The sequence below is a fragment of the Sus scrofa genome, chromosome 1, assembly GCF_000003025.6.
Source record: "Sus scrofa isolate TJ Tabasco breed Duroc chromosome 1, Sscrofa11.1, whole genome shotgun sequence".
Classification (NCBI taxonomy): Eukaryota; Metazoa; Chordata; class Mammalia; order Artiodactyla; family Suidae; genus Sus; species Sus scrofa.
Window position 1 is genome coordinate 143,615,425 of NC_010443.5, and position 16,286 is coordinate 143,631,710.

The window sequence follows — 16,286 nt, forward strand, 5'->3', positions numbered from 1 at the left end:
AGCAGCATATGAAGTTCTCAGGCTAGAGATTGTATCAGAGTTGTGGCTGCCAGCCTACACCACAGCCACAGCAACGCAGGATCCAACCCACATCTGTGACCTACACCACAGCTCAGGGCAACACCAGATCCCCAACCCACTCAGCAAGGCCAGGGATTGAACCCCAATCCTCAAGGATAATAATTGGTTTCATTACTGCTGAGGCTCCATGGGAGCTCCTTTTCTCCCTTTTTAAAGAATGCTTTTTTCATTCTAATCTTTCAGTGAATACCTTAGAAATTATACCAAGAATTCCTTTTCAAAAACTGAGATAGGAAGTTCCCTGGTGGTGCAGCGGCTTAAGGATCTGGTGTTGCTGCAGCTGTGGCACACGTCGCTGCTATGGCACAGGTTTGATCCTTGACCTGGGAACTTTCACATGCCGTGGACGCAGCCAAAAAAAAAGTGTTCTGCCTCGGTGGAAGGTAAAGACAGATTTTTCTGTATTAAGATCTTGCTCTATTAAGAATTCATGGGTAAAGAGTGAAATAGTGGGTGAAATGGCCATATAATTGATGTATGACATTGTATTAGTTTCAGGGATAGAACATAATGATTCAATATAAGTATACATTATCAAATAATCACCACAGTCAGTCTAGTTAACATCCATCATCACACATAATTACCATTTTTTCTCTTGTGATAACTTTTAAGATCTACTCTCTTAACAATTTTCAAATATACCATACAGCATTTTTAGCTATAGTCAGCATGCTGTACATCACATCCCCAGGACGTATTTATTTTATAATTAGAAGTTTGTACATTTGACCCTCTTCACCCATTTCACCCACTATTTCACTCTTTACTCTTCACCCATTAATTCCCTTTTTTTTTTTTGTTTTTTTTTTTTTTTTGTCTCTTTAGGGCCATACCCATGGCACATGGAGGTTCCCAGGCTAGGGGTCGAATCAGAGCTGCAGCTGCCAGCCTACACCACAGCCACAGCAACAAAGGATACAAGCCAAGTCTGTGACCTACACCACAGCTCACGGTAACACTGGATCCTTAACTCACTGAGAGAGGCTAGGGATCGAACCCGAGTCCTTATGAATACTAGTCTGGTTCGTTAACCCCTGAGCCACAACGGCAACTCCCCACCCATTAATTCTTAATACAGCAAGATCTTAATATAGAAAAATCTGGCTTTACTTTCCACTGAGGCCAAATACTTTTTCTTTTTTTTTGGCTGCGCCCATGGCATGTGGAAGTTCCCAGGCCAGGGACTGAACCTGTGCCAGAGCAGTGACTTGAGCTGCTGCAGTGACAACCCTGGATCCCTAACCTGCTGAGCTAAAGAGAACTCTGACCTTGGATGCTTGAACTCCATGCTTGACATATGTGTTTTGCTGTGTAGAACTTCAATTCTGTTCTGATTTTCTCAACCCCACCTGTTAATGCTGCTTTCTACAGCCAATGGTTATATTTATTTATCCTTATACCTTTCTTCTACCTCAAGCCTTCATCTGAGATCTCTTTCCTTCTCTCTGAAATACATTTTTTCAAAACTCCCTGCAGTCACCAAGTAATAAACCTCTTCATTCTTTATTCCATCCTAATCTTTTTTTTTTTTTTTTTTTTTTTTGGCCCTGGCATGCAGTGCCTTGAATCAAGATCTCAGTGCCCCAGCCAGGGATTGAAGCCAAGCTGCAGAAGTTAAAAGTGTCGAATCCTAATCACAAGACCACCAGGGAACTCCCATTCTTTTAAAAATTTATTTATATATTTTAAAAATGTTACGGCCTCACCCATGGCATATGTAGGTTCCTGGGCAAGAGATTGGAGGGAATCCGAGCCACAACTGCAACCTAGGCCGTAACTGTGGCAGTGCTGGATCCTTAACCCAACCCTGGTTGTATCCATCCTGCCCTATTCAGGACCAGCCTTAGGTCCTGAAACCCCTGGCATGTCCTTGGGAGATGCAGCCAGCTCCCTTCCATCAAGTTTTCCTGCCTGTCCTGGTGTCTGTGGCCCTCCATGGCTGGTCAGGAGCCAGTCTTAACCTTCCATCCGCCCCATCTCTGACTGCTGCTGTGACAAAACCTGGGACAGGACCCAACCAACAAAAAAGCATGGCCACCAGCAGCTTATAATACTCCTCTCCGCCCTCGGGCCTGTGGGGAGAGGGCGGGCCATGGTGATGGGACAACACACATTGTTTGGGGGCGTTGCGGATACAGTACAGATTATTTTTAGCAAATTGTTCTGACTTAGTGAAAAACCTGAAAGATAGTGTTGATAATCATCCTTATTTTAGTGCCACAGATGGCACTGCTATAATTAGATGCTTGTTTCTGGGTGATTCTGCCGTTCCCACGAGGAGACACCTTGCTTGGTGCAGAAATGCATCCCTGAAGGTTGTCTTTATTGTTCCATTTGGGGCTCGATCTTTTACTCTTTATCCTTAACAACATTAACGAGGCTTGTGAGAAAAAGTAAATTATTCACATGTCTTTCAAGCTAATATTAGCCTGAGCATAAATGGGAGGTTTGGGCCCTCTTTTGTTCTCTGATCCTAGTGACAACTGGGAATTATCCCCTGCTGCCTGTCTTACTCCTCAGAGGTACTTCCTGGGCCCCCAGCCAAGCCAGGCTCCATTATCTCTTTCTACCCTGCACTTTCTTTCATATCAGTGTTTGTCACTTGTAATTGTGAATTTATCTGTGAGACCCTTGGAGTAATGTCTGTCCCCACTGCTAGACTGTAAGCTCCACAGGGAAAGGACTGGGGCTCTCTGTCCTGTCACCAGAGCCTAAGATGGGGACATCAGTGAAATACCACCACCAGAGATGGGTGTGTACCACTCCCAGCTCTCCTCACCATCCCCCAACTGTGGGCTCACTTGCTCAGGCCCCCCTGTGTAGTGATAAGCAATTAACAAAGCCCAGCTTCCAGCAGAGGCATCCTGAGACTCTCATAAGGAATGTGAATGAGATAAGGCTGAAAAGGGTAAAGCAGATGTGAGCTGATGGTTCTCCCAGTAGAATTAGGGTTAGGGCAGTTGGAGAGAGGAGAAACTAACTGGGAGTTTCCTGGGAGCTGGTTGGTGTCTCTTTCAAGACCTGGTCATGGCCATATATTCCAAAGCACAGAGTCTCCCATACAGTAAGTGCTCAATCAATGTATCTCCCATTACCACCCGTGGAACCTCTAAGATGGCCTTCAACCCTCCTGCTCCTGGTACTCACACCCTCATGCAGGATCCTCCCACACTGTGGCAGGACCAACAGAACACAGAAGTGATAGTGTGACATTTCCAAGATTAGGTCATAAAATGCCCTGAAACTTCCTCCATGGTGGAGCTCTCTGTCTGTCTCTGTGTCTCTGTCTCTATCTTTCTATCTGTCTCTCTCGGATCACTTGCTGTGGGAGAGGCCAGGTTGTGAGCAGCCCTTTGGAGATGCCTGTGGAGTGAGGAACTGAGGCCTCCTGCCAACAGTCATATGAGGGACCAGGAGAGATGCTCCTCCAGCCCCAGTCAAGCCTCCAGGGACCACTACCCAGGGCAACAGCTTGATTGGAAACACAGCACCTATTGGTGCTACTCTCAGATTCCTCATCCTCAGAAACTGTGTGCTGTGATGCATGATTGTTGTTTTAAGCTATTCAGGTGTGCAGGCATTTGTTACATAGTGTAGGTAACTCATACACCAGCCAACTGCACCTCTGTCTCCTGGCTCTGCTGAGTCAGCTGGGAGTGCCATTCTTCACAGCAGTGTACCCCCCTTCCTTCTCGCCATTTTTTTCTATTTATCAGCCTTCCCTGTTGGCTCCAGCCCTCTGGCCCTGGCACAGAAAGAGTCACCTACAGGGGTGAGCATAGACCATGACAGAGGGAAGGGCAAGGCTCCAGGGAAACCAGGGAACCTCATAATCCTGACCCCTGGCCTGAGAAGGAGACTTGACCTTGTTCCCCTCACCCCACCCTAGGTCATCCTCATTTCTTTTTCTTTTTCTTTTTTTCTGTCTTTTTGTCTTTTTAGGGCCGTACCCGTGGCATATGGAGGTTTCCAGGCTAGGGGTCCAATCTGAACTGTAGCCATTGGCCTATGCCACAGCCACAGCCACAGGGGATCCAAGCTGCATCTGCGATCTACACCATAGCTCACAGCAACGCCGGATCCTTAACCCACTGAGCGTGGCCAGGGATCGAACCTGCATTCTCATGGATGCTAGTCAGGTTCACTAACCACTGAGCCATGACAGAAACCCCCATCCTCATTTCTTAACTCCTTCCAACCCCCAAACTCTTCTCCCCGCCATCCTTCCAATCCCACTGCAGGGGAATCTTGCACCCCTTATTTTCTCCAAACTGCCTGCAGACCATCTCTCTCCTAGTTCAGTCCTGATCTTTTCCCTGCGTCCCAGTACCAGTCAGTGGCTGATACATTTTGGGAGGCTATATTCCACCACCAATTCCAACTGAGGATTCCTGCACAAAAGAGAAAGGAAGGGCTCCTATTGGCTGCTCAAGCCCAGCACTACCACCCCAGGGCACTGACCAGATGGGGACCACTTCTATTGGATAAATGCCCCAATTCTTCAGAGTCTCTCGCACCCTCCCACTGTTGACCACTTCCCGTTCCTGTCCCCACACCTCATTCTGTGACACACCAACTAAGACAGTGGGTGATCCATCAGGGCTTCCTTCTCCTTTTCTGATTAAGTTTTCATATTTGAAAAACTGATCTCCACATGTAGCATGCAGTCCAGAGAGTTTAGGCTCATGGTGAAATGCAGTCCTCTGCCTGCTCTCTTATCCCATAGCCTCACTCCCTAATGACTGCGACTTTCATTTTTTCAATTTGCTTCTGAAAAATAAAGATATGTGCTTTAAAAAAATTATTAGATTTTGAGATTATTTTTGACTTCCTGTTATAATTGTGGAGGATTCAACACCTGTGGTCCACTGTGTTCCCACTTTCCTCCCTCGCCCATCATCCTAATGTATCTTTAGATCATAATTTTTGGTTAAAGTAATAGTCAGCATTTACATTACCAGGACTATTGCTCATTGCAGAGCCAAACAGCATGTGACAAATACAATATGTTCCTTTCTCATAATCCACCCTCCATGCTGCAGGTAAGTGGCTCCTTTTATCATTTTCAATGTCCTTATGGCTAACTTCCCCAAGATTCTTCCATATTTCTGTTAAGCACATATCAGCAGTTGTTTCAAATACTCCAGCACATCATATAACCCAGCAGATTTCCCTTCCCTGGAGGCCTCCTGCCCAGGGCCTCTAACTTGGTGCTCAGATTCAAACAATTGCCCTCTTGGTCTGTTATACAAACTGTTACCTTGGGGTTTCTCTTGGCCTCTTTTGGGCCAGGTGCCCTGCTCCCTGTACCCCATGGCCTTCTCTTTCTTGGTTTACATATTGTTTTACTGGAGCACATCCTTTAGCATCTCTCTAAGAAAGGATATATGGAAGGTAAAAATTTTAAAGATGTTGCACATCTAGCAATATTTTTATACTGCCTGATCCTTGAAAGATGATCTGACTAGATATAGAAATCTAGGTTGAAAATACTTTTCCTTCAATATTTCAAAGGCATCATTGCTTTCTATCTATCATTGTATTCTATCTTCCAGTGCTGTGGTTGCGGGATCTAATGCCATTCTAATCCTTAAACCTTTGTGTGCATTGTGCTGCAGCCCCCACTCCCAGCCCACCAGTTTGTAGGATTTTCTCTTTATCCCTAATGATTTTAGATTTTATGATAATACGCCTTGATGTGGATTTTTTTTTATTTTTATTTATTTTTTTTTTTTTAGGGCCATATCTGTGGCATATGGAGGTTCCTGGGCAAGGGGTTGAATCACAGCCATAGCCACTAGCCTAAACCACAGCCACAGTAATGACAAATCCAAGCTGCATCTGTGATCTACACCACAGCTCACAGCAATGCCAGATCCTTAACCCACTGAGCAAGGTCAGGGATCAAACCTGCATCCTCATGGATGCTAGTCAGATTTGTTTCCACTGAGCCATGATGGGAACTCCTTGGTATGGAATTTTAAGAGCTCCTTGTGCTGGTAATTGATGGGCCCTCTCCAACTGGAGTCTCCCACCCTTCAGTTGGCAATTTTCTTGTATTATTTTTTTGCAAATGTCTTTCCTTTGTTTTCTCTGTTCTCTCCTTTTTGCAACTCCAAGTAGTAGCACACTGAATCATCTGACCCAACCTTCTAGTTGCCTTTTCTCTCTTATTGTCAATCACTGTCTTTTTCTGAAGGCTTCCTCCACCCCATCTTCTATCCCATCTACTAAGAATCCTCTTTCTTGTGCTTTGAGGTCCTCTTTCTTACAGAATACTGATCTTGTCTTTTGGATGCAACATCCTCTCTAGTTTCTGTGAGGATATCAATGATAGTTTCATTAAGAGCTTTTCTTCTGCTCCCTTCTCTCTAAGTGCTCTGAAAAAAAAGTACCTTTTTCCTGTTTGCTGTTTGTTTGGTTCCATGCTGGCAGATTCACACGTTCGAAGATCTTGGGCAATCTGTTCATAGCCAAGAGTTCTCTTCGAAGATTTGTTACAGAGGGAGGGAGCATTACACTGAAAGGGGTTGGGTAAAGCAGATTTCTCTGTCAGGTGACCTCATAGGTAGGTATTTTCAGGTCTCTTCTCTTGCCTGGAGCATTTAGGCCTTGCTGCCAACTTCCTGGGGGTAGAGTTGGGAAGGTGATCTTGGGGGTTCTGTTAGTGCGATGTCTTTCTTCTTATATCCCAGCCCTTTCAGTCCAAAATCCCACCCACCTTCTTCTGTTCCTGGGGTCCCTGTGCCTGAAGATACCCCGCTCCAATTTCTCCAATGAACAAACTTCCAGGCTTGTCTGGAGATTGAAATGGAGGAAATCTGGAGTCTCACTGGTTCCCCAAACAGAGTTTGGATCAACTTCTTCTTCTTTTTTTTTCTTTCTTTTTTTTTTTTTTTTTTTTTTTTTTTTTGCTCCAGTCAGCCCTATGTCATCCCACCTCCTATAGTGCCAGGGGCCACCTCCTGTTTAGGCTCCTGGGTTCAACCAGTGGATGGGTCCGATTCTTGGAGGCATACCCCTGCCCCCCCCATCCTCGAAGGTCCTCAGGTCCTGCCTTTTACTTCTTGGTGCGAACCCTCTCATGTCTCAATCTACACCTTGGAAAATAGAGATAACTGTGGTTCCCTCCCTCAAGGTTGCTGTGAGGTAAGAATGAGCTCCCAGTGGTGCTGTTACTATGATGGCAGCCCCTTGGGCAAGCTCTGTCCCCCAGCACTTATTCGGTTTTCCGCACAGGGACCCAGGAAGGGAAGCCACGCACAGGGATGGTGGGAAGGGCTCTTGCTGAATGCACTGAGCCAGGAAAAGCTGTTTCCTCCATGCATTCCCACCCCTGCTCATCCACGCAGCACTCAGCCACCAGCCGAGTGTGTCACCCACGGGCGTCGGCATTGGCTGTTTCACTGCCTCCCCAGAGGCTGCTCTTGGCCCCCTCCCTACACACCCACAGACAGAAGTGTGCACACATGCGAAATAACAATGATAATTACACAAGACGGCAGCTGAGACCTGAACAGTTAATGACGGTTTGAAAGAAGGATGAGCAGGCTCTATGCCATCTGCCCACCTACTTTTCAAATTACTTGTACCCACCTTGGAAATGATGTCTGACTTTAGTGGGAATAATTGCCGGAGTAGGAAAGATGTGTATCTTCACCACTTCACCAAGCGAGGGAAAGTAAGCCTCACCAAGCAGCCCTTGTTCTGTGTTGTTGGGGGTTTAACCTTTGAAACCAGAGGAAACTTCGTCGGCTGCAGCAGGCTCCTGCAGAGGGCAGGGACAGTGACAGGAAACACCATGGGGGTCGGGCCTGCTGCTGTGACCCAGGTTGGCCCACTTCCTGCCCCTGGCCTTCCAAGGGGCAGGAAGCCTTGCCTGGAGCCTCAAACTCCAGACACGTGGTCAGGAACCAACTGGTCCCACAGCTGAGCTCCTGATACAGCATGGTTATCATGGGCAGCTGGATTTTAGCTGTATTTTAGGGCAGCCACCGAGCTTTGGGGCAGTTAATTTGATGACCTGGACATTGACAGCTGCCACAAACAATGCACATCCTCTGGTAGAAAGAAAAAGCATTTGTTGGTTGCAGTGCCCACTTTCTCCTAAGGGGAGGGTGTGATGTGTCTTTTTGCCTCCCCTTCTGGCCAGGGGGTTGGGTGGGGGAAGCAGGAGGGAGAAGTGGGGTAGAGGAATGGAAATCTAAGTGGCCTGAGGTCACAGAGACCCGGACTGGGGTGAGGAGACAGGGACTGCTGGTGACAAGAGAGCTGCGGGGAGGGTGCCTTCTGGAAGGGATTTCTGGGTTGACTGGCCATGCCCCAAGGATGGGGATGCAGAGCCCTCCAGAGCACCCTTGTGAGTTAATTCCCGAAGGGGTGGGGAGTGAAGAAAGGTGGAATCCTGTTTCAAGTTGGCCCTATATTAGCCCCTCACTCAGGGTGGAGCCCCAGCTCAGCTCCACCTGTGAAGCTGGTGGCAGCCTTCCTGGAACAGGGGTACTAACCTGCTTTGCATCTCAAGTGGACTTTGGCTCTCACTATTGGATTTGGGGACCCATGAGCTAACTGCTGGGGTTAGGGACAGTAAGAAAATAAGTTGATTGCAAAAGTGTCTGCAAGTCCGGTAGGTCTTTCTTGGTAGGGCTCTAACTGTGCTGGGGGGTGCCTTTCCAGGGAAGTTGATATAGATCCCCACCCAGGTGCAGCCAGGCGGGCCCCACTTCTGGCCCACAGCAGGCAAAAGGGGACCTGGGGCAGGTGGCAGCCTCCCAAAGGCAAGGCTTTGACAGATAAAAGGCTTCAACGCATTTCACACTGGGGTAAAACATTAAAAAGGGATAAAGGAGAAGGTGGGAAATGGGTCTCCCACCACCAACCCCAGACCCCAGGCCCCTGACACAGATGCCTCAGTCCTTTCAGGCTGTCTAATAGTCCAGAGGCTGGGTGACTTTGAAACTATAGAGTTTTTTTTGTTTTTTCGTCTTTTTGCCATTTCTTGAGTCGCTCCTGCGGCATATGGAGGTTACCAGGCCGGGGTCAAATCAGAGCTGTAGCCACTGGCCTACGCCAGAACCACAGCAACGTGGGATCCGAGCCACGTCTGCAACCTACGCCACAGCTCACGGCAACGCCAGGTCCTTAGCCCACTGAGCAAGGCCAGAGATTGAACCCGCAGCCTCATGGTTCCTAGTTGGATTTGTTAACCACTGAGCCACAACAGGAACTCCAGAAACTATAGAGTTTTATCTCACGCAGCTCTGGAGGCTGGAGACCAGGGGCCAAAACTGTTGGGTTCTGATGAGGTCCCTCTTCCAATGGCAGACGGTCACCTTCTCACTGTGTCTTCATGTTGTAGGAAAAAAATGAGAGAGCTCTCAGGGGTCCCTTTTATAAGGGCACAAATCACATTCATGAGAGCCCCAACCTCAAGATCTAATCACCTCTCCCAATGGCCTGAACTCCTAATAGCATCATCACATTGTTGGGTTAGGATTTCAATATATGACTTTGGGACAGTCTGTCCATAATACCAGAGGAAACCCATGGTTCCAATTTCTGTGTTTTACGTATACTTCCAAGAATTAATTTCTGCACATACACACATAAAAAGATTCTATACACACTCTCTCTAGCTTTCTCTTTTTCATGAAGTATACTTTTATACACTTTTAAGATTGTTCTATATCACAGACCACACAATTATTTTTGGTGGCATCCATAGCATATGGAAGTTCCTGGGCCAGGGATCCAATTTGAGCTGCAGCTGCAACTTACACCACAGCTGCAGCAACACTGGATCCTTAACCCACTGCACAACAGTGGGAACTCCTAGACCATATGACTTAAAAAAAAATATGACTGACTAATATTTTCATACTAGGGATGTGCTATCATTTAATTAATATTACTATTGTTAGTACTTGAGGTGTTTCTACCCTTTTATAATCACAAGCAATGCTTCCGTGAGCCTTGCGATAAATACCCTTGCACATGTGTGTGAGAACACATATAGGGCAATGTCTGAAAGTGGGATTGAAATAGGAAGGAAGGGGGCAGGGCACAACCTTTAACAGAATGACATAGTCCTTGACGATATGACAAAAACTGGTTAGAACGAACCAGGTCTAAGATGGTGGAAGATTTGACTTCCAGGGGAATTGAGCTTCATATAATGTAACTCTTTAGCTGAATGACACACCCACAGGCACCACGATAGTTCTGAGACCAACCGTAAAAGACCAAAAAGGGGACAGTGGCCCAATTCATGGAAATCTCTGCCCCTTCCCAGAAATAGTTGGGTGGGGATGATCCTCCCACTTTTTAGCCTCTGAAATTGCCCAGCCCATAAAAACTCACCATCCCACCTCTTGCCTTCTGACAGGGACCACTCTCTGTCTATGGAATGTGTTTCTCCCAGGGCCACTTTCTTGCCTTTTCTTTTCTGGACACCCTGTGGCATATGGAGTTCCTGGGCCAGGGATCAAATCCAAGTCACAGTTGCAAGCTATGCCACAGCTGTGGCAATGCCAGATCTTTAATCCACTATGCCAGGCTAGCCAGGATGGGGATCAAACCTGTCTCCTGAGCACTCCAGAGATGCTTCCAATCCCATTGTGCCACAGTAGGAACTCCTCTCTTGCCTTCTGAGACTGCCCACACGTCTCTCAATAAATCTACTTCTTACCATCATTTTGCCTCTCGCTGAATTCCTTCTGTGCTGAGATATAAAGAAACTGAACTTCAGTAAGTCCTGGGACCAGGTGTGTTATTTTTAATTAAAAAAACAGTGGGTTCAAGCCCCAATCTGGATTTTGGCCAAATTTGAATCCCGGCCTGTGGGTTCAAGTCCCAATCTGAGTCTTGGCTGGGTTTGAGCCCTGGCCTCTGGGTTTGAGCCCTGGCCTCTGGGTTTGAATCCCATAGAGAGTTATATGGTTTCAGGATGCTGAGCCAGAGCACAAGCATCAGTACTTCAGACACATGTGCCCAAATCTCCCACAGGGCTTGTCCTTCTTGCACAGTGGTTATCAAAGTTTGGAACTTGGCCACTCTGATAGGTCTAAAGTAGGGTTCCATGGATGTTTTGGTCAGCATCTCTCTTATTATAAGTGAGATTAAGCATATTTTCAAATGTTTAAAAGCATTTTCCTTTCCTGCAAAGGATTTTTTATCCATTTTCCAATTCAGTTATTGGGTTTTTTCTTATTGATTTACAGCAGCCCTGTTCCCGTGTCATAAATTGCATATATTATAATGCATATGATACTGTCTTCATATCAGAGGCATAAATAAAACTTGTTCTTTTAATGACTGCATGATAATTCCATTTTAGGGATATGCCATAATTTTATTCTCAGTTTATCATTTGCCTTTTTACTTTAATCAGATGTTTTCTGCCAGGCAGAAATATTTGACTCTTATCGGGTAGAATCAATCAATTATGTTATTTATGGCGAAGGGTTTTGTAATATAAGCCTCCAATTCTGGAAGTCCCTTTTAAGGCACCATGGTGGCCAATGAGTTCATCTCTATGAAGCAGTGACCTCAAGATGGCAAAGTTACCACCTAAAAATGTGCCTGACCCAAGCTCTGTACTCCACCATCAGGCCACTGAACTCTGGGTGGAACTATCCCTAAACCTGGCCCCGCCCCCTCCCATCTCAAGTGTGACAGTCTCAGAGCAGGGCCCCAGGCCAGCTTCAGGCACTCCTGCAGCGAGGAATAAAGGCCCAAGGCCAAGTGGGAGGTAAGAGGCCTGGTAGGTAGGTGCCCACTCTCCTCCAAGGCTGAAAGTGCCAGAGACCACCCCAGCTTCCTGCTCTCTGGCCTTTTCCATCCGGCTTTCTCCATCTTTTTCTATCAGACTGACACCCCATACTGTAGTGAGCGGCTACTCTGCGTCAGGACCTGCCCTGGGGTCTGGGACGATGCTGCAGAGGTCAGTGGTCCACCTAGGGCGGGCTCCCGGCACCTCGTAGGGCCCTACTTAGTGGCGGGTAGAAATGCCTGCACTGAGCGCTGACCAGCAGTGGGAACTGCCGAGAAGCCAGGAAGGCAAAGCCGACCGGAGGCCAGAGGCAGCAGATGAGGCAGGACCGAAGGACAAAAGCCAGAGCTGCTCCACATCGTGCACGCGCAGGGCAGGCAAACGGGGAGACGCCCTCTGCACTCCCAGGCGAGGCCAGCAGGGGGCGCACCGCAGACCCGGAGGGCAGCGCTTGTCCAGGACTCCAGCGACCCCAAAGTCTTGCGTGACCCGTCAAGCTCCTGTTCTGCCTTAACGCTGATGCTGTTTTTTTCATTTATAAACTGCAGGTGATGCCACGGCTAGCCACGGATATCTGTGAGGAGTAACCCATGCGCTTCCTCGCATCAGTGAACACTGCTCAGGGAGTGTAGAAGGAGGGCGGGGGAGCTGAGCCCACCTACCAGCTCATCACGCATCCTACACACTCACTCATCCGGATTCGCATTTTTCTCTGCATTTTACTAATTTAATCCTCACTGCAGTGTTTCGCTGTTGGGTACATCTCCATCACGGACTTCAGCACGGCCTACACTTCTAGGATTTACCGGGACCGCAAGGTCCCATGCGCCCCCTCTCCTGGGAGATGCTCTAGGATTTGGGATAAAAGTCAGACCTCACCGGTTTATACCCCTCCTCGGCCCCGAAGGTGAGTCCCTTGCCCCTTTCTCAGAGACGGTGACAGGCATAGGTATATCAGGTCCTTGACTGGCTCTCTTAGGACTGTCATCGCTTTTCCTGCAGAAGCGCCCAAATACACTGGACGCTGGGGTCCACATACAGAGTGACCACCCAGTTCTCTGGGAGGTGGAGTGAGAGGAGGTGCTGCCCCTCAAGTGCCCCGCATGTCCCTCTGGTCCCAGCAAAGACTTTGCATTTACAAGGTCAGGAAGCGGTCTTTCTAACAGCGTTGACTTAAATTATTTCAGCTGCGCTGAGGCATTTCAAAGTCAGACCAAATAAACATTTGCATCTAAAAAAGGCCAAACAGGGTCATTTGAAATAGTGAAGAAAGCCTTTCCCGTATCCGGAGGGTGTGGCCAGACTTTCCAGAGAAGCTATGCAGGGTTTGCTTTGGTTTTGTGAGTTTGCCAAGGCACATAGCTCCTCTTGCTTAAGGAGGAAAGTATTTTCTCTTAAATATGTGAGCCGACCTAAGTTTTCTTGCACAATTTGTTCTTTGGCCACCTCGGAACCCTGAAGCTGTGGGGCTGCAACTTTAAAGGGTTCCCTTTTCGGGAGAAGGTAACAGTGACCCACACGATGTCAGGGCAGGCGGGGATGGAGGGGTGGGGGTGGGGGCAGGAAAGAAGGGCGATGCTCCCCACTCATGGTGGGATTCATCCTTCTCTTTTCCTACAGCCTTCTCACTCTCCCTCTTCGTGTTGGGCCCAGTGCCAGGGAGACGCAGCCCCGCTGTTCCTGGAGAGTCTGGATCAAAACCAGGGTGGGAGTCACCTCTTCTTCTAGCAATGACTCCCCTCCCAGGCTTAAAAGCATCATCTAAATTAAGCCGGAGGGGAGGGGCCATCTGCTACTACATTCTGTGTGTGGTCCCCTGCTGAAGCATTTCCAGGATCACTGAACTCCTGGGTGACAACAGGGACAGGACACCCCTGGCTTCACCTGAGGTGCTGGTGCTCTCACACAGGTAGGTCTTTGAATCTAAGCAGTCAGCCCGCTAACCCTCACAGCCTCCCTGTCTCATGGGAGCATCTATACAAACAGGGGTCCCTCCTGACCCTCCCACTCACTCCTCAGGATTCAACACATCTAGCTAGGCCTCCCTACCTTGGATCCTCTGAAATAGCAGAATAAATATAAAAACACATACTTAGAAGCCTGGAAAATTAGAAAATGTGCCATCAGCAGAACAGAACATGAGGGAATTTCCAAGAGAGAAAGAAGCTGAGATCAGATTAATGATGAAACTCAATATCCATTGCTGAGGAGCCGGCAAAGCTGGAGCCTTATCTGGAAGTGAGGACCAGGTTTGCCCCCCAGAATAAAGTCAGGGTGTAGCTGTAAAACAAGACAGAGAGCCGCAAGTGATTGCTCCATAGAAATCAAAGCAAGGGCTCTGCCCAGCAACTGCAGCCAAAATGAAGAGAGAGTGTCCCCAAAGCAGAGCCCATGAAGGTGCTTGCCCTGGCTCATCCCGCCTGTCTCCATGTGCCTGGGGTTAGGGGTGCAGGGTTGCCATGATCAATCAAAGTGGACAGTCCCTTCAGAAGGAAGGTTTACTTGTGTTACACAGCAAGAGTGATCCGTCAAGACCACTGTTCCCAAGGATGCTACACTCAGGACCCCCTTGCCATCTAAAAAATGCTTAAGGGCCCCACAGAGCTTTGATTTCTATGGAGCAAACCTACTGATACATAATAGAAGTGAAAAAGAAGAAACAAATTTTAATATTTATACATTTATTTTAAAATGATAAAGCATCACGTAAACAAAAATAATATTTCTGAAAATAGCTATTTTTTTCTAAAAATTGTTTATTTAGTGAGAAGAGTGACATTGTTTTATATTTTTATAAATCTCACCAATGTCTGGCTTAATAGACAGCTGCATTTTCATATTTGCTTCTGATTGCAATCTGTTATGATATCACACATCATGTAGACTCTGGAAAACTCTGCTGAGCACTCATGAAAGAAAAATGTCTTTGTATTCCTATTAGGTAGTTTTGAGTTTGTGGGTTCCTCTGAAAGAGTCTTAGGAACCCCCAGGGTCCAAGAGCCACACTTGAGAACCACTGTCCTGAGATTCATTTACAAATGGGATCAGACAATCAAGAATCCCTGTGTATTTGAAAGAAATCAACTGCTTGCTAAAGAAATCAGACAAAGAGCTTCCATTCTGGTTCAGTGGGTTAAGAATCTGGCGTTGCTGCAGCTGTGGTTTGGTTTCAATCCCTGGCCTGGGAACTTCCATATGCTGCAGGTACAACCATAAAAAAAAGAGAAGGTGAAGGAAAAGAAGAGCCAGACAGACCCTGAAGAAAACAGGGTAATGCAGGAACCAGAGATTATGTTAAAATAAGTATAATTAATATCTTTTGAGAGGTTCAACCAGATACATTAGAACCAGTCAGATGATGAGTAGACACAGAAAACACACAAAAATCAGTACTTTTTCCTATAGACGTTAATCACCAGGTAAGAGATGGTATTTGTAGTGGCAACAAAAATCATAAACAATCCTGGTGGCTCAATGGATTATGGATACAGCACTGTCACTGTGGTGGCTCGGGTCACTGCAGTGGCATGGATTCTATCCCTGGCCCTGGAACTTCTGTATGCCATGGGTATGGACCCCCCTAATAACAAATAATCCAGGTATAAACCAATTCTGGAAGACCTACATAAACAGAGGCTTTATATTGTATTAAAGAACAAATATGAGAGATGTATTTATTATGCTTCTTGCAAGAAGTCTCAGTATTATAAAAATACTATTATATTATATTTATAGTTATAAAATACTGTTAGATTTATATGAGTAGTTACATGAGTTGCTCAGTAAACACCCCTCTGAATTTAACTGGGTTAAGCTGGATTTTTGTTATGTGCATCAAGAGCTGTACCTCAGAGGGAGTTCCCTGATGGCCTAGTGATTAAGGATTCAGCATTGTCACTGCTGTGCTCAAGTTCGATCTCTGGCTCAGGAGCTTCTGCATACTGTGTGTGGCAGGGACAAGCAAAAATTAAAAATAAAAAAAAAATTTTAAAGAGTTGTTATGGTTGCCAAGGGGGAGGAGGAGGGAGTGGGATGGATGGAGGATCTGGGGTTAATAGATGCAAACTATTGCCTTTGGAGTGGATAAGCAACGAGATCTTACTGTATAGCACAGGGAACTATATGTAGTCACTTGTGATGGAGGATTATGGAGGATAATGTGAGAAAAAGAATGTATATTTGTATGTGTGACTGGGCCAACTTGCTGTACAGTAGAAAACTGACAGAACACTGTAAACCAACTCTAATGGAAAAAATAAAAATCCTTTTAAAAAAAGAATGTAGGGAGTTCCCATCATGGCTCAGTGGCTGGTGAATCGGACTGGGAACCATGAGGTTTCGGGTTCGATCCCTGGCCTTTCTCAGTGGGTTGGGGATCCGGCGTTGCCGTGAGCTGTAGTGTGGGTCATGGACGCAGCTCGGATCCTGCGTT

General features: G+C 46.8%; 1 long non-coding RNA gene across 1 annotated transcript; it reads left to right on the forward strand.

Annotated features, from left to right (window-relative positions):
* LOC110261527 lies at window positions 10,684-16,057 on the forward strand. Its single transcript, XR_002345731.1, has 3 exons — window positions 10,684-11,833; window positions 12,403-12,761; window positions 13,475-16,057. It is a non-coding gene; the product is annotated as an uncharacterized LOC110261527 (long non-coding RNA).